The following is a 24,151-nucleotide window of genomic DNA, read 5'->3' as shown; positions in this document are numbered from 1 at the left end:
ATCCGACCCGGCTGCTCAGCAGTCGGCCCGAATCTCGGGGACTACACCCAGTGGGTGCGCTGACGTGCCCCCACAGGAGATGAACGAAACCAAGCACGCACTCCGGCTGCTGGTCAGGTCTTCGGTTCTTCGGCCCAGCTCCTGAGCCTGGGAGTTGAAGGCAGCAACGCGGAGGTTATGATACTCCTGGAAGATCAGACAGGAGGCGAGAATAAGACAGTTGTCAGGACCTAGTAAGTTCCAAGCCGCCTGCGCAGCAGCCGACTCGGAACTCGGGGACTACACCTAGTGGGTGCGCTGACGCGCCCCCACGAAAGAAATAAAAAAGAGCAAAATAACCAAGGCCAGAAGACTCACCCGGATGACGGCCCGCGTCGCGAGGAACTCTTGGGTGTATCGCTGCAGCGAGGCGGCCTGGGCTTGAAGCCGGTTCCGGACCTCCTGGGCCATCGCGTTCAACTCGCCCGTCCCCCCGCTGGGAGTCCACTCGGATGTGCTGACGCTGGCCGCCTCCAGGGCCTCCGCCGTATGGCTGGAGCCCGCAGCTCGGTGCGGCTCCGGTGTGGAGGAGCCTCCCCCTGCGCGCCGGTGCAATGCCGGCTGCACCTCGAGGCCGGCCCCTGCCTCCGGCTCGCCCCCGGCCGGCTGCTCTAGCACCGTAGCTGATTGGCCGCTTTGGCCTGCTCCAGTCGGCGCCGCCTGCGGTGCCCCCTCCACGAAGATCACATGGTCCTCCCTCCTCTCCATCACTGGCGGGTCTTGGTCGACCTCCTCCGACGGGGGCACGGGGATATCGGGGGCCACGGCGCGGAGGGGAACGATGAGCAGCGGAGGCTGGTTGTGCGAGGCCTCCGCCTCCGTCTCCGCGGCTGCCGCCTCCGCCCGGGCCTTGGCCGCCGCGTCGGCCTGCTCCTTCTCCGCCTGGGCGGTCCTTCGCTCTGCCGCCTGCCGCTCCTCCCGCGCCTCCCATGCGTTCTGCTCCGTGGCCTCCCTAAGGTCGGCGCGGGGATCCACGCAGTGGGAGCCTGAAGACCCTCCAGTCGGCCCGACTACGGAGCCGCCAGGACCCCGCTCAAGGGAAAGCGGTGCCCTGTCCGGCGAGCAAAGAAAGGTTTAGAAGAGCTTCAATCGAAAAGGACAACAATATATATATATATACACAAGACGTTCGACGACTTACCTGAGATCGCCTGCGGCTGTTTCACCGCCTTGCGGAAGCGGGCCGCCTTCACGGCCGCCTCATACCGCTTGGTCGCCGCCGTAGAAGCCTTGGATTTCTTCAGCCGGCTGCCAAAGAAGGTCGATGCGGCCCGGCGCTTCTGCGCGCCGCCACGGGCAGACGGGCCCGTGCCTTGATGATCAGGCGCCGGCTGGCGGTGCGGGGCGGCTTTGACCTCGTAGTCGTCCGGCCAGTCCTCGAAGCCGGCCTCGAGCCCCGCGCCTCCGGCCTCGTCGCCTTCCCCCACGATGGCGTCTTCCATGGCGGCCGCTCCCAGGTCCGGATCGTCGGCGTCGTCCACCGTGCGGTCGGGGAGGAGTTGGCGCTCTACCCCTGCGGCCCCGGCTATCGGCGGAAGAAGAGGGTTATGCTAAAGGCAAACCAACTGATCAAAGGTCGGCTATCATGAGGCCGGCTACAAAAAGGAAGAAAAGAAGAAAAACTTATGGCAGGAGGAGGGTTGGCGCGAGAATACGGCTCCTTGCCGTATCGCCAGTCCTCAGCGAGCTTGCAGTTGGAGATGTAGTTCACCATGTAAGACACCTCTGCATGAGGCATCTCCCTGGTGCTCAGCCGGCACGAGTCGAAGCGGCTACTCATCTAGCAAATCATGTGAGGCCGGCCTTGGAGCGGAAGTACCCGGCGCTCCATGAAGGCGGCCGCCAAGTCGGCTCCAGTCAGGCCCTCCGACTGGATCATCACCCGGAGCCGGGAGACGGCTGTGTTCCCGGACTGAGACAGCGACCTGGCCCGGTAGCTTCATGAAGGTTGCCTCCCAGCTGGCGGGCCGGCTACGTAAGCCGGCAGGTTGACGTAGTCGCCTTGCGGGGCGACGTTCCTCACATAAAAGTAGGACTTCTGCCAGAGCTTCACCGACTGGATAAGCGGGATGGGAGGGAATGGATTGTTCTCGCTCGCCCGCCTCATGGCAATGAAGGCTCCGTAGGGGGCGGGCACGCCCGCGACGATGGTGCCGAGCTTGCTCTGGAAGAATTCCCCCCAGAGCACGAGCGTGGGGAGAACCCCAAGAAAGCCCTCGCACAGGGTGACGAAAGTCGACAGCAGCATCACCGCGTTGGGCGTGAGGTGATGTGGCTGGAGGTGGTAGAATTCAAGGAAGGCTCGAAGGAATCCGCTCGTCGGGAGGCTGAAGCCGCGCTGGTAGTGCGAGCGGAAGATCACCCGCTCGCCCTCCTCTGGTGCCGGCGAAATCTCCCTTGTCGGCGCTTGACGAACCCACACGAAGTTCTCGCCCGGCAGGCGCCGCGTCTGGCGGAGGAACTCGACATGGACGTTGGAGCCATCCCACGAGCTCGACAGCGCCATGGGAGCGACGCAGCAAGGAGCAAGACGATGCGACGGCGGAGACGTGCGCGACCCCGCTACGGCGGGACCGAGGGAGCCGAGAGGTCCGGTGGCGGAACGGTGCGGCAATGGGTTGCTGCGGCAGCGGAAGGAAGAAGAAGGAAAGCGAGAAGGGGTGGAGCGAGGGAGAGCGTGTGAGCCTCTGCCGCTCCCCCTCCTCCCCCTACATATAGACCCGCGCGGCAGAGCCGAGGAGGCGTGGCGTGGGGGAACGTGGGGATCAACTGCGCCCACTCCCCCACGTCCCGCGATTACTGCGCCCTGATGGCGTAATAAAACCACCGTGGGAAGGCGAGCGGTCCGTGTGGGCCGCAGAAGATCCGCGCTCGGGCCGAGGCCTGGGAGTGGCGGGCTCGGGCCTGCGGCGGCGTCCCGTCGCGCGCGTGCGTTGGCAGGATTTCCTTGCCACGTGGCCCGCGTGAAGGCGCGCGATCCGCTCACAGGCCAACCCGCGTTCCCGCCTACGAGGAATGGGGCTTTCCGAAGGCGGCGCGCACATGCAAAGCCGGCCCCTCAGGATAGGAAGCTGACCAAGCTTCTCGTCCCTTTGTCAGCCTCGAAGCTCGATCAGCTTCAGGGACTACTGTCGGAGTAAATGACCACGGGTAGCCTAGCCGGCTCCCCCTGGCTCTTCTAAAAAAATTACGAGCCGATCGGGCCCTCAAGAATCCAAGACGTGGGGCCGCCTTCCCCTTGCTGGCTGTCTCCCAGGCCGGCTATCGAAAGGCGACCCGACTTTAGCCCTCATGAAGAAAGCCACGGGAGCGCCGGCTCCGAGAAGCCGGCCGCGAGAAGGCCGACTCCAAGAAGCCGGCTCTCATGAAGCGGTCAAGATCATACCCTCAAAGTCTGCATCCACATAATGGCGATGTGACGGGGCGTGGCTACAGTAAAGCCTGCCACCCCCGAATCCCGGAGCACGCCTGGCATAGTGCATCGTACGGGTGACCATGACCTGTCCGGCGCGGCACTGTTGCCACGTTGACCCTGATGTCATCCATGCCGGGCTGCTAGTGTGGCCCACGGGTGGTGGGCCCCTTCAGGCAGAGAGACACCCGAAGGCGGCCAGGCCTCCCCCAGTCGGCCCATGACAGAGCCAGCTCTCCACAGCCGGCTTGCCACCTCCCTCGAAGGAGACGCCCCATTAAGGAGACAAGACATGGTGAGGCTACAATGATCACCCACCGGACGGCGGCACTGTAGCCATGCCCACCTCGGCGAAGCCCTCGTCACCAGGATTGAGCAACAGTAACCAGCCACCGACAAGGCCCTGGACGGTGGGGCCTGCCTGTCGACCAAGGAGCCGGCAGCCGGTGGGACCCACCAGCCGGCGGGCCCCAGCAGCCGGCGCAGAAGCCGGCGAGTGTAGACACAGACAGTTGGGCCCAACACCCAGCCGGATTACCATTATACCCCCGGGGGGTAGGCCTATATAAACCCCCCGGGACACCCATGCAAAGGGTTGATCCAAGCTAGTTCTAGACACCACATAGAGAGGGGAGGAGAGCTAGCCGTGCTCTACTTCTTCTCCTCACGAAACAGCTCAAGGAGCATCGTGTAGCTACTTGTTCATCTAGCGATCATGCGGAGACCCCGCAGAGCAGCAGTAGGGGTGTTATCTCCATGGAGAGCCCCGAAGCTGGGTAAGATTCGCCGGCGTGCATGTCTTCGCCTCATGCCGCTTCCAAGCACCGGCGACGTCTTACTAGCTCCCACAATGATAAGCCACTCGTTGGCATATGTCGCACCTACCACCCGACACTGTGAGTCCTTGATCTTGATCGTACACGTTTGCGTGTATGATCAATGTACGATTGAATCGGGGGCGTCACAAGTTGGTATCAGAGCCGACTGCCTGTAGGAATCCCCCTTCCACACTCCTTGGCCGAAGTCGAGTCTAGACATTGCAAAACTTTTACTAACATGGATGTGTGTCTTACAGGCCCACATCGCCATTTGGGTGGTATTTGGATCTTTGTCTCCTCGATCTTTACTTTGGGACTCTGAACTCTCTTCTACACGGGTTAAACGAATTTACTAACTCTAACATTAGGATCCCGTGATCACATTCACCCCAAATTTGGATAAGCCCTAGCTATTCCTTAGAGTAGTATATTGAACAATATCCACACTGTCATTGACTCCTTTGAAACATCTTTGTTTTCAGATGGAACCCACGAGGCAGGTCGTGCGCCACACGATAGCCATTGGTGCCTCAGGATCACCTGCTGTGTTAGCTGAGATGATGAATTATTTGGGTTATCGCTGTCACCCTAAGTACACCGTGTACGAGCAGTACCAGGACTTTAACCAGGAGCAGTACCGTGCCATCGTCCACCTCTACTCTCGGGAGTATGACTCCACTACCATGTTGCACACTTCTCATGGTGTCGGAGTGACTATCAACATGGCAGTCCATGATGCTGCTTATGCTGCTCTGACACGTCTTCGTGGAGAGTATCGGGAGTTGGACACCTCCCCTTTCAGGCACATTGCTATCACATCCGATGTTGGTGCGGAGGGATACTACACTGCTGCCTACTGCACTATCACCCGAGAGCCCTTCTACAATCAGAACCTTGTTCTGCATGCTGATGGGCTGGATAGAGCTAACCGAGCTCTTCGCCACGAGTTGTACACCACCCGTCAGCACCATTACCATGCTCTGACGCTGTTGCAACCCTTTGTCCGATCTGGTGATCTGTCGCGTTCTTTGATCTACCCTGCCAGGACCATGATGCCCCAGGGTGTCAGCTGGTCAGATGTGGGAGGCTACTCTCCCGCACTTGGTCCTCTTCTGCCACATGAGTGTCAGGTTGCATCAGAGTATCCGCGGACCCCAGGCTACTGACATGGAGGACTTCCCGTCGCGTCACTACAATCTATCAGGCTACACCTACCTCCACAGTTCCTCCTAGGACTGATGTAGGCTTTCTTATTAGTATTAGATGCATTCGCCGCGAGCCTGCATGCCGCCTATGATGTCTTTAGTCTATGTACCGAACTCTATGCATGACCCATTTTGTAAGACATGCCGACTACTATGAAGTACCTATTGCGCTGCTTTCATTTTGCATGTTTCATCTTGAATGATTCTTGTCCTTGCAAATTTCACAATGCTGAAATACCCCTGTTAAATTTTAGCAGGATGGTTAGACCAGGTGGTTGTGGTCGTGGTAGCTATGCCCCACCTCCGCCTGAGTACATGGCTGGTATGATCCAACAACTCAAGATGAATCGCCAGTTCATGGAGAATATGATGGCTCAGTTTCCTTGCCCCAATATGAACCAGCAGCCAGCCCAAGAGACTCTGCAGGATTTCATGCGCCTCAACCCAACTGTGTACCGCAGCTCAACTCAGCCTCTGGATGCTGATGACTGGCTCTGTGACATCACCTATGAGATGGAGTCTGCTTATGTAGCCCCTGCCAGCTATGTCACCTTTGCTTCATTCTTCCAGAAAGGAGCCGCTGCTCAATGGTGGCACAACCACAGGCGTACTCTGCCGGTTGGAACAATCATCACCTAGACAAACTTCCAAGCTGCTTTCTGTGCTCGCTTCATTCCTCAGGGAGTCATGGATCGGAAAAAGCGTGAGTTCCGCAACCTAACCTAGGGCAACAAGACTGTGGAAGCTTATCAGTGGGAGTTTCTGGATTTACCCGCTATGCTGAAGAAGACATTGCAACTGATGCACGCAGACATGAGAAGTTCCGTGATGGCCTCCAAGCTGACATCAAGATCGCACTTCTAGTGCATGACTTTGCTGATTTTGCCACCTTGGTGAACAAGGCCATCAATGTCGAAACTGGTCTGCAGGAACACCAGAACTCTCATAGTCGCAACCGTGACACGGGCTCATCTTCGGGCCCATCCTCGCAGAAGCGTAGGATATGGATTCCCAACAGCATGTACCAGCCAACTGCACCTACTCCAAGGCTGTCCTATGCTGCACTGCGTCTGCCTCCCCCACCAACTAGGTAGCCAAGACTTCTAGCTCCACCACCCCGAGCTCCGGTCCCACTCCCAATAATGGTCTGTTCTTCAAGTGTGGTCAACCAGGACACCGTGCTAGGAAATGCAACCAGAACAAGAATCAACTGGCCCTCCCTGCAGCTGGCCGTGGAAGCAACCAGCCCCGCAACAACAATGCCAAGTCTTATGGTCGTGTTCATGCCAACCACGTTGATCTCAATGAAGTTCTAGACCAGCCTGCTACTATGATGGGTACACTCCTCATAAATTCTGTACCAGCATCCATTTTATTTGATACAGGAGCATCACATTCATTCATATCAGCTGAGTTTGCATTCATGCATGGCATTAAATATGAAGAGATGAACACTGCAATAGTAGTACACACTCATGCGGGCCAATGTCAAACCTCTATGGTTAGTGACAATGTTCCCGTTGAAATCAAAGGACTGGAATTCCTTGTCTCTCCCATCATACTGAAGTCCTGTAGCATTGACCTCATTCTGGAAATGGATTGGTTGAAAGCGCATAATGTTTCTATAGTTTGCGCCACTAAGACCGTCCATCCGTTACACCCTTCTGATGAAATAATTACTTACCAGGCTCATCTAGTTCAGAATGCCGAGGCACGGCTTTATGCCTTGAATGCATTGAACGCTGCACCACTCGAGGGAATTGAAAACATTCCCGTCATTCGCGAATTCCAATATGTCTTTCCTGAAGAACTTCCAGGGATTCCCCCTGCTAGAGTTGTCGAATTCATGAAACCAAGCACCACTCCTATAGCCAAACGACCCTACAAGATGCCGCTGCATGAACTCACTGAGCTTAAGGAGGAGATCGACAAATCTCTTTGCAAAGGTTTCATTCAGCCTAGTTGCTCTCCTTGGGGAGCACCTTCTCTCTTGTTAAGAAGAAGGATGGGACGGACCGATTAGTCCAAGACTACCGTCCTATTAACCAAGCCACTATTCAGAACAAATATCCCCTCCCTCGGATCAATGATCTTTATGATCAACTGGTTGGTTCATCAGTGTTCTCCAAACTCGACTTGAGGTTGGGTTACTACCAGATTCGTGTTCGTGAAGAGGATATCCCAAAGACCACCTTCGTGACTCGATATGGATCATACGAGTACACCATCATGTGTTTCGTCTTAACGAATGCTCTAGCCACCTTCTCTCATATAATGAACTATATATTCATGGATTACCTCGACAAGTTTTTCATGGTTTATCTAGATGATATCCTTGTATTTTCCAAGAACAAAGAAGAACATGCTGAACATCTTCGTCTTGTGCTGGAAAAGCTTTGAGAGCACTAACTCTATGCTAAGTATTCCAAGTGTGAATTCTGGCTCCCCGAAGTAACCTATCTTGGGCATGTCATCTCCAAGGATGGTATTACCGTCAACCCTCAACGAGTTCAGGCTATTCTTGATTGGACTCCTCCGAAGAATGTCAAGCAAGTCAGAAGTTTTCTCGGACTCGCCAGCTATTGTCGTCGATTTGTCGAGAACTTCTCCAAGATTGCCAAGCCTCTCACTGACGTGTTGCATAAGGGTGTCAAGTTCCAATGGATAGACAAATGTCAGGAAAGTTTCCAGGCGCTCAAAGACAAGTTGACTTCTGCCCCAGTGCTTGCTCCACCTAATACTAAGAAGGACTTCGTCATTTACTGCCACGCTTCCCGTCAAGGACTAGGCTATGTCCTAATGCAAGAGAGCAGAGTGGTTGCTTATGCCTCTTGTCAACTACGCCCTTGTGGGGACCCCGACTCATAAGTCGTGATCACTGAATGCACGTGTACAGTGATCCCAGAGATCAATGCTCACCGAACACACAGAAGCTGAATAACAAGAGTCTTACATCCATACATACCATATTACACAAGTAGGACCATTATGGTCAAGTCTTGAGTATAACATCGCAGCGGAAATCTTCATCGATAACTTGGACCCATGCCATCTGCCTTAACACTACATGCATTCTGACTGGGAAGCGTCCTAGCTCGCATGTTCGTCATCGAGGTACTCTTCTTCATATCATGTCCTTTCATGCCTGGCCAATAAAATAACCAGTGGCAAGCCAATGAGTACTTTGAATGTACTCGCAAGCAACCCATGTTTTGGTTCAAGATACAACAATGCATGATATAGGTAAAAAAATTGCGGAAAGCTAGTTTTTGAGTGCAATGACATGTTCAACAACTCGTAAGACATGCATCAGGAGAATTCAAGTAACCAAGAGGACAGGTTACAGATATCAACACAAAGGGAGTGGGCTCCAACCCAACTCATCCATGTCAAGTCCTTTGACTTGACCCAAGTAGTTCTTCCCACACACACTGGTTTGTAAACAAGTGGACGTAGCCCAAGAGCGGTTACCCAACTGTCCTTGACCGTGGACACGGCTATTCGAATAGTTTTACACAATGCAGAGGTTGCACACTTTACCCACAAGATCCGGGGAACTTCCGTGTCATCCACGACCCGCGGTACCTCAAGTACACGGGGTAAGCACCCGGTCACTATCTTTCCCTAGTAGAAACTAACATGGAGTCCACTCAATTGGTAGTAACCCCCGTGCCCAACATTTCACTACTTAAAATTGTGGAGCCTCGCTCCCATATTCATCACATACCACTGGCACGGGGTACCAACGGTGTGTCCGGTGCCCCATAAAAATGTTCTTGGCCACCCTACCTGGCACGACCCCGTCCCGAGAGAGAGCACCAACTCTCCCCCGTCACTTGTAATGCGGGCTCCAAGCTAGTGTCGGCCTAGGTAATCAATAATGCCCTTTCCCATACAAGGGTAGAGTGGTTGCGCATGTAAGGTTGGAATAACGGTCGCAACTTAAACCAATCCGTTTTGAAAAACAACACACACACTTGCCTCGGTACACCACTTCGTCATCAAGTGGTTACCCAACTCATCATCTCCCCCGGGAATAAGTGGCACCCGGTGGGGGTTTTCGAAAAGTCTTTTGAAAATACTTTGTCTCCATCACCATGCATATACCCGTCCCTTTTGCGTAGCACTACTTAGCATCCTATCTACTCCCACCGGCATAACCCTCATAAGGAGGTAGGGTCATGCACAATGCAAGTATCAACGAGGAAGTAACAGAGGCAACCCATCAAAGTGGTTACCATCTCATCATGATTCCGATGCAACACTAATAAAGTGCTATATGACATGCATAAAAAGGGTTTCATAAATATGGTCAAAGGGCTGCTTGCCTGTTTTAACAAAGTCTTCGAGGTCTTCAAATATCTCTGGTTCAACTCCAAGCATTTCGTCTACTTCGTCAACTATCGTCGAAAGCAACCATAATAAGCAACACAACAAGGCAGGAAATGAAAGTGCTCTAAAAATATTGATTTGACTTTTCTAGGACATCTCTGGTTATATGAAAATTAACCAGAGTGGTTTCATTGGAATTGGGTCAGTGGATATTTCTAAACATTTGGATATGATGGAATCAAGGGGTTTATGGATTTGCAAGAGGTGTACAGAAATATTATTTTGAAAAATGAGTAAGGATACCCATTTAACAAGGCATGATTTTAGAAGCATCTAGGAGTTGGTTTCACTGGATTTGGAGTTCAAACGATTTCTCTATGAATTGTAAATTTGGCTATATATGAAGGAATAGACCACTATTTGAGGTGATACAGAAAGTATTAGTAAAAATGTTCAAAAACTAAGTTTTGAACTTATAGACATCTAGGATTTTGAATCATGGAATTTGGATCAAAAATGGGCTCTCTGTGATTTTCTAAAGTTTATCACAGAAATGGAAAAATAGGATTTGCTAATTATGTGGGAAAGAAATATTTCTGTAAAAATGTGCAAGTAGCACCATGCAATAAGGAATGAATTTAGAAACTACTAGAAATTTGAATCATCAAATTTGGACACTGTTTGACTTGTTTAGAGATTTTTGAAGTTCACTGGATAAAGAAAATGATAAAAAGGGTTTTATACCTAATCTCACGCGCTGAGCGTAATTTAGCCGGGCAGCGCACTGGGCCTGGCCCAGCTCCTCACGGACACCTGATGGGAGGCCACGCCGAAGGCGTATTCCCCGGTGATGCTTTCACCGAAGGGAAGCGTAGAACGGCTGGCCCATCTCCACTTAAATGATGTGGCCGGCCGGCAGGGTCACTGACCTGCGGGGCCCACCCGCAGGGTCTTCTTCCTCCTCCCGCGCTCGCGATAGGAGGGGATCGAGCCCCGTCTGCGCGCCGGCCAGCGCCTTCCCCCGGCGACAGAGGCCACCGGAGGGGTCGCCAGGGAGCGGCGCATCAGGGGCTCCCCGGGGATGGCAGGGAGGGTGGCCGAGGCGCGGCGGGCACTGGCCAAGGAGGGCAGGCACCCAGGCGATGATGGGCAGGGGCACAGTGCCCCGGCGGTCAGGGAGATGGGGGGAAAAGGGTCGCCGGACCCTGGATGCTTTCCTGGTGAGGAGAGGAGGAGGGGAGAAGCCCGCCCTTGCCCGAATCAGAGTGGAGGCCGGCGGTGGCACTGCGACCATGGAAGGTGCTGGAGGGCACGAGGGGGGAGAAGGAGGATGTCTGGGAGGTGCACAGGAGAGAGGGGGACCTAACCGAGGCGAGAGAGAGCTCGGGGGTAGCTTAAAATGGGCGAGGCCGCAGTGCACCATGGGCAGCGTCCATGCACGTGCTCGGGTGAGCTCGTGGATGGATAAGGAGGGCGAGGGAGGAGGGGCCCGACAGTGTTGCGTGTCGTGGACGCCGATGCGGCCTCGGGGGACACGATTTTGGCGCCCAAGGTCGATGAGACGCCTTGGAATGGGCGTGCTACAGTGCCGGAGAGCACTGTAGCATGCTCCAGAGCGCGAGCTCTGCACGCCATGGCATTGTTTATGTGCCAGGGGCGTGTCCACTAGTGTCTGGGGCTTTGTGGGGTGAGTAAACAAAGGGGGGTGGCCTTGGATGCCCTGGTGAACCACTAGGAGAGGAGAGAGGTAGAAGAAGATGGAGAGAGGGGCTGTCCAGGGAGGTAAATGGGGGTATTTTACCCCTCAACCATCGAGCAATGGCCAGGGGAGAGTTACTGGAGGTAGAAGAAGACTAGGAGGGGCTGTGGTAAAAAGATAGGGTCATGGAGATTAGTGGAAGTGGTCAAAAAGGTGGTTTTAGAAATTTTGCAGAAGGTGTTTGTTGTAGGTTTGGGCAAGTAAATTAACTCCACTTGACATGAGAATTAACAGGATAAAGTGTCACACATAATTGAGGTTGACCACCAAGTTTGAGTCCATTTTAAGAAAGTTGCCAATGCAACTTTTGTAAACCCTAGAAATCAGCAGAAATGGCTTTACCAAGATTTAGTCATGCAAATCTATTCTCCTTGATGCACCACTTGGTGTAGTGTCATCATTTGAGGATTTGAACGTGTGCACAAAAATTCAGATCAAAAGGACACACTTGGCAATGTAGAGTTGTTCAAATTTGGTTCTGGACAGAAAGGGTTTTGGGGTACTTTGATCAAGATAACATTCTCTCCAACTTGTGCCATTTGGTCTAGGGCAGATTATTACACCATTTGAGCATGTGCACCAAGTTTGAGAGCATTTGGACATGTTTGACAATGCAAAAATGTTCAAACTTGAAAAAGGACAGAAGTGGTTTTGAGAGGGTTTCATGGGGTTATACTATTCTCCATGACATGGTACTTGGCAAGATCATCAAAAATGTCATGTGACATGTTAGAATTTTCTTGGATTTTTTATGAAAATATTTCCTGTAGAAATATTTCAAATCCTTGAAATGAGCAGAAATGGTTTTGGGGGGTTTTGTCCAATATTTTGATCATGACCATGTGTTGAAACTCATATATATGGAAAATATATGTTCATTGAGTCTCCCTAATTTTTCTCAAATTTTTTTAAAGCTTTAAAATAATCTTAACTTATTAAAGACCATTTCTGGCCTTAAGAAAAAGCCTTTAAATCAAATAGGAAAATAACTTTTAAAATTATATTTTTGTGGTTTCTGGGTATCCTATATCTAATAGGAGTCAAACATATTTTTGGAAATATTTTTACTGCCCTGAATTAAGTACTTGCAGTACAAATCTTAATTCAGGGGTTTTTGGAAAACTAATTTTTGAAAATACTTTTTGGCCAAATTATTTTGGTAAGAAAATACTATATTGCTCTATACACATGGCATGATCATTGGTTCAAGAGTTTGGAGCAAGGAGATGAAGTATAGGAGTTGGAGGATTTATTTGATTTTTAGAGCACTTGCAAACAACAGACAAAATCCAAACAAGGCGAGGTCCAAAACACTCAAAAGTTTTTGTCAAACCACATTTTATCATGATTTATTAGCTTAAGTGTTGTGGCATGAAAATCAGGGTGTGACAGACCTACCCCCCTTACAAGAATCTCGTCCCCGAGATTCCCAGACTAGGCGCGGAAAGGAATACGGAAACTTGGATTTGTGGTAGTCTTCACGTCCTCATACTGCTTCTGCTTCCGTTTGGTGCTCCATTGAACCTTGAAGTACTCGATGGCATGGCTTCGTGTTTGTCGTCATGCTTGATCCAGATTGCAATTGGGATCTCTCGCGTAGGTCATATTGGGCTGGAGGTCGATGGCTCGTGGTCGATGTCCTTGTAGAGACCAGGCTAATTAGGAATTTGAAAATGTTTCCGGAGTGGTGTCGTGTGGAAAAACATTGTGCACAATGGGTGACTCAGGTGATAACTCTAGCTGGTAGCCGTCTATTCTTCGCCTTGCAGTGATCTTGGAGAGGGCCGATAAATCTTGGTGTGAGCTTCCCTTTGACATGGAAATGCGTGGTTCCTTTGAGAGAAGTGGTTTGCAGATATGCCTGGTCTTTGATGCGGAGGTATACTTCTTGAAAATGGTGGTTGGTGTAGTTCTTCCTCCTAGACATGACGATCTTTAGATGTTCCTTGACCAGCTCAACGATTCTTATTCCATCTTCGGGTAGACAAGTATGTCATCAAAGAAAGATGACAACTAACTTGTCCAAGCACTCCATGAAGTCTATGGGGTACGTAAAGTGGGCTGAGGCATTGGTGATGGACGTGGTTGAGCATTGGCCAAGGTCTTATCGATCTAGAGCCAAAGCCCAAGGTCAGGATCCGACCATGTTGTGGCTTGGTAGGGCGTAAGGGTTTCAAGGATTCTAGTGTGCGAGTGAATGTTTATCATACCATCCTTGAGCACAGTTTTTGAGATGCCAATCGTTCTATCTAGTCTTCCAAACAATCACATCATGTTACCGAAAGAATCATCCCGTATAGGTCAACTCCAATCTCACTCATGTTATTCATATCCTCATGACTCCCCGAGGGGTGGTCTAACAAAATCATATACATGTCAACTATCCCCAAACTCATATGTATGGCTACCCCTAAAAATCCATGGGTAGAGCATATAAGCTACTAAGCTTGAATTTAATCACCACAATCCAAGTGCTCAGTCTATTGATCCAAGGTCCATGACAAAGCATATCTATCCTAAGGAAACACATCGTAAGCCACTCCAAGATCTTGTTTCCTTCCTATGAATCAACTCCAATAGCCCATTAACTTCCATTAATCACTACATAATCCATTAATTCTACGAATCCAATGTCTATGGTGTCTCACACGAATCTTCTAATGTCCTATAGTCCCCAAATACTTGAAAGGGTTGTCTTTACCATAGTAAGTCCACCAATTTCCATTATCATGGTCAAGTAAACTCCAAGGTCAAGCTTATATCAACTCCGACAATTAATCCAATCTCCTAGTTTATTGTCCTCCAAGAAACATGGTATCATGATCGAGATCATCAGTCTAAATCCAATTTACTCCGAACCATGTAGAATTACTCTGCATCCATACTCCACTAGGATAACGTATTGAATCCAAATCTCATGTCCAATGAGAATTCCTATCTATTCCCCCAAGTCATTGATACAAATTCATCAAGTCATTTGTCCTCTATTCCTATATCCTCAAACTGGTCTTCCCTATGGCATCATCAGTTCTGGTGCTGTATTAGGATGATAATGTGCTCGTTCACTATGTCCACTAGTTCCATAATGAACCCAGTGTTGTGCAAGGTTTACAGAGGCTTGACTGGTTCTCTTGCAATTCTATGGGTTAAGCACATGGTTAAGGACTCGAGCTGGGGTATCTCGTGAAGTCTCGAAGGGTCTAAGAATGGGTTTCTAGTCTGGGGGTTAAACATGACTCTATGGGGTTTTACTTGGTCGAGGAGGCTGTAGAAAAGTTCTTCAGTGCTAGTTGGTCGCCGAAGTAGACTCCTTGGTGCATCTTGTCTTGCTGGTCTTCAGTTGAGGAGAGAGATGAGAGGGATAAGTAGCATAAAGGGGGATGCCTAAAGGGGGGGTTCTATAGTGCAGGTGCAAACAACGGGTGGCAAAAAGGGCCAAACAAAAGAAACAAGGTAAGGAAGGTGATATAGTCGCATACTTGTTGCCTAGGGAAAAAGTGCGACCTATATCAAAACACAAACAAATAAAAACAAGCAACACACAATCATGGTTCTATTCGAACCATCATACGGACTCGACTGCGCATAGGGGGTACACGACTCATCCTACCCTAGGGGTTCTCGGACTCAGTAATCGTGCCTTGAGCCACGTGCAGTCTTCTAAGTTTTCCTCAGGTGTTGCTACATCTCTTGTAGTTGTTCGATGAAACGATCCAGGTTGAGCCTGAAGATTCTTCAACAACTTCTTGCCTGTTGAAGTGATGGGGTGAAGGTGGCTCCTCGTAGCAGGCATTGACTCGGTCTTCTGTTGTCTTCTTATTCATGACGATCCCGTTTTGTCTTCTAAGGCGTCGATGGTACCAGGTAGGTAATCCTTTATGCAATGACATTAACAAGGCATAGTAGAGATCCAACATGTCGGTTACGTTGATGACAACATCGACACCAAGAGCGGGGGATGAAGAGAACCGTTTCCCTGCTCACTATAGTGAGGCGGACCAAATGGCAAGGTTCTCATCCACCGGTGGTTGCCGATACAACAACGGTAGTGACAGGGTTACTCTATTAGCGATGTATATCATGAGCTTGCATATCCTATGCCATGATCATCATAGGCTAACGTTGCATCATCCTGGGCAAATTCAAAGGTGTCACCATCCTCTGGGTCTTCATGTCCTCATTCTTCAAAGGCGTATCTTCTGTTGGCATCGTCTTGCTGTGGTGTTGCCAATCTTGTGTTCAGAAGAGGTGGGTGAGTGTTTGGCAAGATGTAATCCTTCTAGGCTACCCACGAGGATTACAAGGAATCCCGTGGTCAGGGGCTTGAGGGTGCTAGCGACCATTTACAATAGTTTCGAAGGGAAGAGATCAATAGGGAAAGTATACCTTAGTTTTCGAAAAAAAACTGAGAAGGGAAGAGAAGTATAGATAGTTTTGAAAACTAGTAATAGTTTTGGAAATAGTTTTACCCTAACTAACGACCATTCTAACTAAGGCTTCCTACAGTCAGGATGGCTCTGATACCAACTCTGTGGGGACCCTGACTCATAAGTCATGATCACCGAATGCACGTGTACAGTGATCCCAGAGATCAATGCTCAATAAACACACAGAAGCTAAATAACAAGAGTCTTACATCCATACATACCGTATTACACAAGTAGGACCATTATGGTCAAGTCTTGAGTATAACATCGCAGCGGAAATCTTCGTCGATAACTTGGACCCATGCCATCTGCCTTAACCCTACAGGCATTCTGACTGGGAAGCGTCCTAGCTCGCATGTTCGTCATCGAGGTACTCTTCTTCATATCATGTTCTTTCATGCCTAGCCAATAAAATAACCAGTGGCAAGCCAATGAGTACTTTGAATGTACTCACAATCAACCCATGTTTTGGTTCAAGATACAACAATGCATGATATAGGTAAAAAAAATTGCGGAAAGCTAGTTTTTGAGTGCAATGACATGTTCAACAACTCATAAGACATGCATCAGGAGAATTCAAGTAACCAAGAGGATAGGTTACAGATATCGACACGAAGGGAGTGGGCTCCAACCCAACTCATCCATGTCAAGTCCTTTGACTTGACCCAAGTAGTTCTTCCCACACACACTGGTTTGTAAACAAGTGGATGTAGCCCAAGAGCGGTTACCCAACTGTCCTTGACCGTGGACACGGCTATTCGAATAGTTTTACACTCTGTAGAGGTTGCACACTTTACCCACAAGATCCAGGGAACTTCCGTGTCATCCATGACCCGCGGTACCTCAAGTACCCGGGGTAAGCACCCGATCACTATCTTTCCCTAGACGACACTAACATGGAGTCCACTCTATTGGTAGTAACCCCCGTGCCCAACATTTCACAACTTAAAATTGTGGAGCCTCGCTCCCATATTCATCACATACCACTGGCACGGGGTACCAACGGTGTGTCTGGTGCCCCATAAAAATGTTCTTGGTCGCCCTACCTGGCACGACCCCGTCCCGAGAGAGAGCACCAACTCTCCCCCGTCACTAGTAATGCGGGCTCCAAGCTAGTATCGGCCTAGGTAATCAATAATGCCCTTTCCCATACAAGAGTAGAGTGGTTGCGCATGTAAGGTTGGAATAACGGTCGCAACTTAAACCAATCCATTTGGAAAAACAGCACACACACTTGCCTCGGTACACCACTTCGTCATCAAGTGGTTACCCAACTCATCATCTCCCCCGGGCATAAGTGGCACCCGGTGGGGGTTTTCGAAATGTCTTTTGAAAATACTTTGTCTCCATCACCATGCATATACCCGTCCCTTTTGCATAGCACTACTTAGCATCCTATCTACTCCCACCGGCATAACCCTCATAAGGAGGTAGGGTCATGCACAATGCAAGTATCAACGAGGAAGTAACAGAGGCAACCCATCAAAGTGGTTACCATCTCATCATGATTCCGATGCAACACTAATAAAGTGCTATATGACATGCATAAAAAGGGTTTCATAAATATGGTCAAAGGGTTACTTGTCTATTTTAACAAAGTCTTCGAGGTCTTCAAATATCTCTGGTCCAACTCCAAGCATTTCGTCTACTTCGTCAACTATCATCGAAAGCAACCATTATAAGAAACAGAACAAGGCAGGAAATGAAAATGCTCTAAAAATATTGATTTGACTTTTCTAGGACATCTCTGGTTATATGAAAATTAACCAGAGTGGTTTCATTGGAATTGGGTCAGTGGATATTTCTAAACACTTGGATATGATGGAATCAAGGGGTTTATGGATTTGCAAGAGGTGTACAGAAATATTATTTTGAAAAATGAGCAAGGATACCCATTTAACAAGGCATGATTTTAGAAGCATCTAGGAGTTGGTTTCACTGGATTTGGAGTTCAAATGATTTCTCTCTGAATTGCAAAGTTGGCTATATATGAAGGAATAGACCACTATTTGAGGTGATACAGAAAGTATTAGTAAAAATGTTCAAAAACTAAGTTTTGAACTTATAGACATCTAGGATTTTGAATCATGGAATTTTGATCAAAAATGGGCTCTCTGTGATTTTCTAAAGTTTATCACAGAAATGGAAAAATAGGATTCGCTAATTATTTGTGAAAGAAATATTTCTGTAAAAAGTGCAAGTAGCACCATGCGATAGGGAATGAATTTAGAAACTACTAGAAATTTGAATCATCAAATTTGGACACTGTTTGACTTGTTTAGAGATTTTTGAAGTTCACTGGATAAAGAAAATGAGAAAAAGGATTTTTGAAGTTCACTGGATAAAGAAAATGAGAAAAAGGCAGCATAGAGGCAACACATCTCTAGATGTGCCTCTAGTTCTATATGAATTGTACAAGTCAGATCCTGAAGAAAGTTACAATCGGCGCAAGACCCGAATCCAATGGATTTGAAGATATTGAGCAGAACAGAGGTTCAAGACAACTTCGTCACTGCCGAATATGCTGAGAAGAATGCCATTAAGCGCCCATGGGGTGATATTTTGTATAGGAATCTGCAGCAAAAATCGAAGCCTGGAGCCATTTCTCAAGGCTTCTACCCATGGATGGTCTGAGGATCGAAGCCTGAGAATGCCGACCCATCATCTATGTTATGGTGTCGTGAAGACAATCTGTTCAAGCACAACTATCAGTTTGCCAAGGAGTCAGCTACAAAGAACAAGAAGAAACTAGGACTCAACTTCAACCCTGGTCCATCTACTCCAAGGGCTGATGGCACGCACGATGCCAATCCAAATGTCATCGGCCCCTTCAACAACCTCATGGCCTCCTCTCTCACATCGCTGCTCAGAGGGCTACGGTGGATCAATCTGCTGATGACGTAGATTCTGAAGATGCATCAGCGCCACCGAAGCAGAAGAAGAAGAAGAAGAAGAAGAAGAAGAAGAAGAAGAAGAAGAAGAAGAAGAAGAAGAAGAAGAAGAAGAAGAAGAAGAAGAAGAAGAAGAAGAAGAAGAAGAAGAAGAAGAAGAAGAAGAAGAAGAAGAAGAAGAAGAAGAAGAAGAAGAAGAAGAAGAAGAAGAAGAAGAAGAAGAAGAAGAAGAAGAAGAAGAAGAAGAAGAAGAAGAAGAAGAAGAAGAAGAAGAAGAAGAAGAAGAAGAAGAAGAAGAAGAAGAAGAAGAAGTAGTAGTAGTAGAAGAAGAAGAAGACAAAATCTTCGACTGTGAAGCCGTTGACCACTGCACCTCCTTAACCTAGTGTGCAGTCTAAAGGTTTGTCTCATGTCTCCAAGAAGGCTGAGAAGTCCAAGAAAACCAAGAAGCCCAAGAAGATTTCTGGGCATGAACTGACTCCGGTTGCTGTTCTGCGCAACGAGGAAGACACCAATGATCTGTCCAGTGATGAAGATCTTGGTGATGACGCACTTGAGCAGCTGACCAAGAGCAAGCAAGAGGCGGAGATCTTCAATGATATGCCCCTCTTTGATGTTGACATTCTGAAAAACTTCATCGATCAGTGGTTCGATGACCAAACCATTAACATTGATGATCTTCAGCTGCCTGTGGACATAAGCGTCGCGTTCCACAGAGCTATTCCCAATGAACTGGCCTTGGCCAAGAAATTTTTTGAGATCAAGAACAAGATTGACTATGAAAAGGCACACTTCAAGAAGCACATGGACAAACTGAGTGTGGCCGATGTGCAAATCTTCAATAAAATGATGGATGACCTCAAGGCCGAGTTTCACAAGAAGAGGGTAGAAGCCAAAGGCTCTCGCCAGCGCATTAAGTACAACGCGTAGAAGTGTGTTCAAGCACACAATGAAGCTGAAAAGCGTAAAGCCCTTGGGCGCCCTGGCATCGACCCCAGAATGGCTGCCAAGGCAAAGAAGAAGTCTGTTGAAGCCCAATGTGAAGTACCAAGGCAGGAAGAACCTCAAATTGTCTTCCCTGCCAGTATGACAGGCTCGAATCCAAAGGCCACCTCAGCAGCTTCAGATATGAAGAAAACAAGGGCAGCTGAAGCCGAAGCCAGAAAACGCAAGCAAAAGGACACTTCTGATGAAGCCCCATCCAAGAAGAAATTGAAGACAAAGTCTTCAAAGAAAGAGCGTACTGCGGCCACTAAGCCCCTCAATGTTGAACCCTTTTCTGTTGCTCCACCTGCCTCAACCAACCAAGAGCGTCGTCTTGTGATCCATGAGCCTGCTTCCTCAGAGGCTCATGCAAGTGAAGAAGTTCCAACTGCTGACCCCCAATGCAGCTGAAGACATTGGTCATGAACACAATGTTGATGATGATGTAGTCCTTCCTCAGCTTCTGCCCCAGATGGTATCATCACCTGTTCATACGAATAGTGAACTCATCCACATTGGTCGTCCTTTGACACCAATTGCTCAAGATGACTCATGGGTTGACCACCCTCAGCAAGACACTCCCGTCCATGATGAAACACCAACTCCTCAAGTCACCACTCCGGTGCTTCATGATGACAACTACATAGTGCAGACCACCCCATCACCAAAGGTGTCGCCCGCACTTTGAAGGCTTCGCAAAGGCCCCAGGCCACAGGTTGCCATGTCGAGCATTCTGAAAGGGGAAGTGCAACAAAGCTCAGTAGCACATCAAGTGTTTCCTGAAGCCACCCCTACTATGAATGTCTTTGAGTCTGAAGCCAAAGTTGCTGAAGACATTCCGGCTGCATCAGACGATTAAGATAATGAAGAAGCAAGAGAAGAAGAAAGTGTTGCCACACCCCCTACTACTGATCAAGTCATTCTCGAGGAGAATGTGATTGTACCCGACCCTCATGTTATTGAAAAAACAGAGGTTGAAAACACTGAGGCTGCCACAAAAACAGCACTGAAGCCAATGACACTATCATGGCTGAAGACAATGTGGAGCCTGAAGCTCATGTGGAGTCTGAAGCCAATATGGATGTTGAAGCCATTGTTCCACCTCCAAGGCCTCACACCATTGAACAGGCCTATGACCGTGGCCAGCTTGTCACAGTTAGATGGCCTATCATGGTTCCCCCACTACTCCTGGACCACAGTATGACTATCATGTGGAGCAGAGGCCTCGAGTTCAGAAGCCCAAGCCACAGCTGCCAAGACTTCCAGGTGCTGCCACTACAATGGGTTCTTTCAGCATGCATAGCTTCAGAGCCCACAACACCTTCTTTGGCAGTGCCAAAAATCCCTCTTCGAAGCCAAAGATCTCTTCCGGTCGATTTTGGAGCCATTAGAAGCTCAACTACTACTCCTGCATTATGTACAATCAAGAGTGAATCTTTCCACACATGTGTCTTGACTATGAAGCTATTGCTGGGCTGCCCTGTCTTGAAGAAGCTCTTGACTGCTTCGGAGATGTTGGTCTTCTGGCATTTGTGACAGACAAAGAGCACTGGAATGAAGAGCTTCTGCTGCAGTTCTATGCTACACTTCATATTCGTGGATACAACGGGGGTGCGAAGACATGGGTCCTTGAGTTGATGTCAAGTGATGTACATCATGAAGCCAAAGCTCAAGACATTATCGAGCTTACTTCCCTGCCCACTCCAGGTGAGTTAAACGGGCTGGGTTGTCAGTGTCATCAAGATGAACTAAAGAGTATCTTCCAGAGGCCCAAGCCAAATATGAGTGAGATGCTCAGTATGATGAAGCCATTGCCTCAAGGTGCCGAATATCCCAAAGAGTTCTTCATGAAAGACCTCGAGTACTTGCCACGCACAGTATACCACATTCTAATGCGTACTCTATGGCCAATCAAGGGAGATTCTTCTGAAGCCAAACTTGAAGGAGCCATGAAGACTTTGGTATTTTATATCATCCATGGCATCAGATTCAATACCTAGGATTTCTTCATCGAACAACTAGCTGCATCTGGGATTGATCTATTTGGCCTGAAATTCGATGCTCCATGGGTGATGCGCCTGATGAAGGTCCATTCTACTGTTGAATATCGGCCCTCAGCACGCAACCATCTTGTTTTTCTGCCTGAGGTTGATTTTTCCATTGAAGCCATCTACCCCGAGCCTGCCAAGCAGCCTATACATCTTCAGAATGATGAACACCATAGATTCTCGCAACCAATGGAGGGTATTCTTGTCCCCAAAGCTGCAACCCCTACTTATCCTCTGGCTGGGAATATGAGAGTGCCACATCATGCCAAAACTCAAGCCACTGCAAGTACGGTTGCCGAAAGGCCTCGGAAGCGATCTCGTGTACTGAATGACCGAGATCTTCTTGTGGCCTTGCATCAGAAATAGGATAAGCATAATGAATGGATAAAGCATCAAATGCAGGCTATCTTGGTGGATGTCAATCGCATTCGAAATTTGGCCACCAAGAACTCATTTGTTGCCCATGAAGCATGTCGACAGTCCTGGAAGAGTCTCACACTGGTTTGTCCGGAAGATGATCTTCGCGAAGATGGCTTCACTGAGAACTTCAAGTTTGATTCCAGACCTCCACAAAATGCAAGTTGGTGTCACATGCCTCTATTGAAGACTCTGAATATTCGTCTTCGGCTGCAACTGTTGTTGCGAGAGTCGTCGATGAAGAAGACGATGCCACTTCACCAACCATGTCTACACTACATCTCGACGCTACATCAGGCCCGTCTGCACCACCGAACTCCAACGTCCTGCTCCATCATCCACTCCTGATGGGAACGAGTAGATACTCTCTGTCTTCAAACCTTTTTGGTCCTTATTGACAAAAGGGGGAGAAGCTTATGAGTTGATAGTCTTCAAGCGGGTCCTTATTGGGTGGTTGCATTATTTTTACTAAGCCTTTACAACTTTCCTCTTTGGAAACATTTGGTTCTTTGAGTTGTAACACTTTAACTCGATGGTCGTCTGCTACTTTTTCTGCTATCTTGTGATGCGATGATAAATTCCGCATGAAGCCATTCCGCAGATGTCCATTTTTCATTATGCATGTCATTATCTTCGTTATCTCTTTATATGCATGATGAATTGTCTTCATAAGCTGAAGAGGGTCTCCACAAAGTAAAACCTGCCATGTGCATTTGCATTCAAAAGCAAACTAATTATATGCACATCTTCAGGGGAGCCTTTACTACTTATGAAGGCAATGCCTTAATCCTTAAACTTTCACATACTTTTATGCCTGTTGAATACTTCAACAAGTTTGTCATCAATCACCAAAAAGGGGGAGATTGTAAGTGCATCTAGTGCCACCCTTAGTTGGTTTTGGAGTATTGACGATAAACTTGGTTGAGGGACTAATGTGTTTGTGAGAATTGCGGGATAACACAGGTAGTAGTCCCATATTGATTCATTTTACCTACCAGAGATGACCCCTAAAAATGTGTGAAGACACTGAAGACAATGGTGGTCTGTGAAGATATTCACAGTGAAGATTATGACATGAGAAGACATTCACATGAAGACTATGGAGTGCGGAGACATAGTTGTTTCGTAGTGTCCTTTTCGTCTTTGTTGAGTCATAGGAACCACCGTACTAATAAGTGGGGTCCCAGTGAACAAAGTCAGATTGACTGATGTGATGCTCAACCAGATCCACTACTAGGGAAAACCTTATACACAGAACATTAGTAATAGCGTAGGCTAAAAACGCATGTTGGTGCTAATTAGCAGCAGCGCGGTGTTTTAAACCGCACTACAGATACAGTTATAGCAGTAGCGCGCCCGAGTACAAAAGTGCTACTACTAAAATTCCCATGGCTTAGCCGATAGGCTACACACAGTAGTAGCGATCTACGTAGAACCGCGCTACTGCTACTTGTTTTGTAGCAATGCGTTTACGAACAAAGGCGCTACTGCTAACAAAAATAAAATTAAATGGAAAGCAAATAAAAAGAGAAGGAATAGCAGTAGCGCTTGTTAAAAACGCGCTATAGCTACCGTAGCAGAAGCGCACTTCCTGGAACGCGCTACTACTACTTTTAACTTAACCGCGCGGTTCATTCTTCCCCCACGGCCACTTCCCCCAAATCCCTACTCCTCCGCTGTCGCTGCCCTGCATCGTCGTCGGCCACCGCGCGTGACCCGTCGCTCTCCGCACACCCTTGACGCCGCCCCCGCCCCCGACCGGGACCTCGACGCCGCCCCCGACCCCGACCTCGACGCCCCCCTACATCGCCGCCCTTCG

Source organism: Triticum aestivum, chromosome 6A, assembly GCF_018294505.1.
Source record: "Triticum aestivum cultivar Chinese Spring chromosome 6A, IWGSC CS RefSeq v2.1, whole genome shotgun sequence".
NCBI lineage: Eukaryota > Viridiplantae > Streptophyta > Magnoliopsida > Poales > Poaceae > Triticum > Triticum aestivum.
This window is presented reverse-complemented; position numbering follows the sequence as displayed.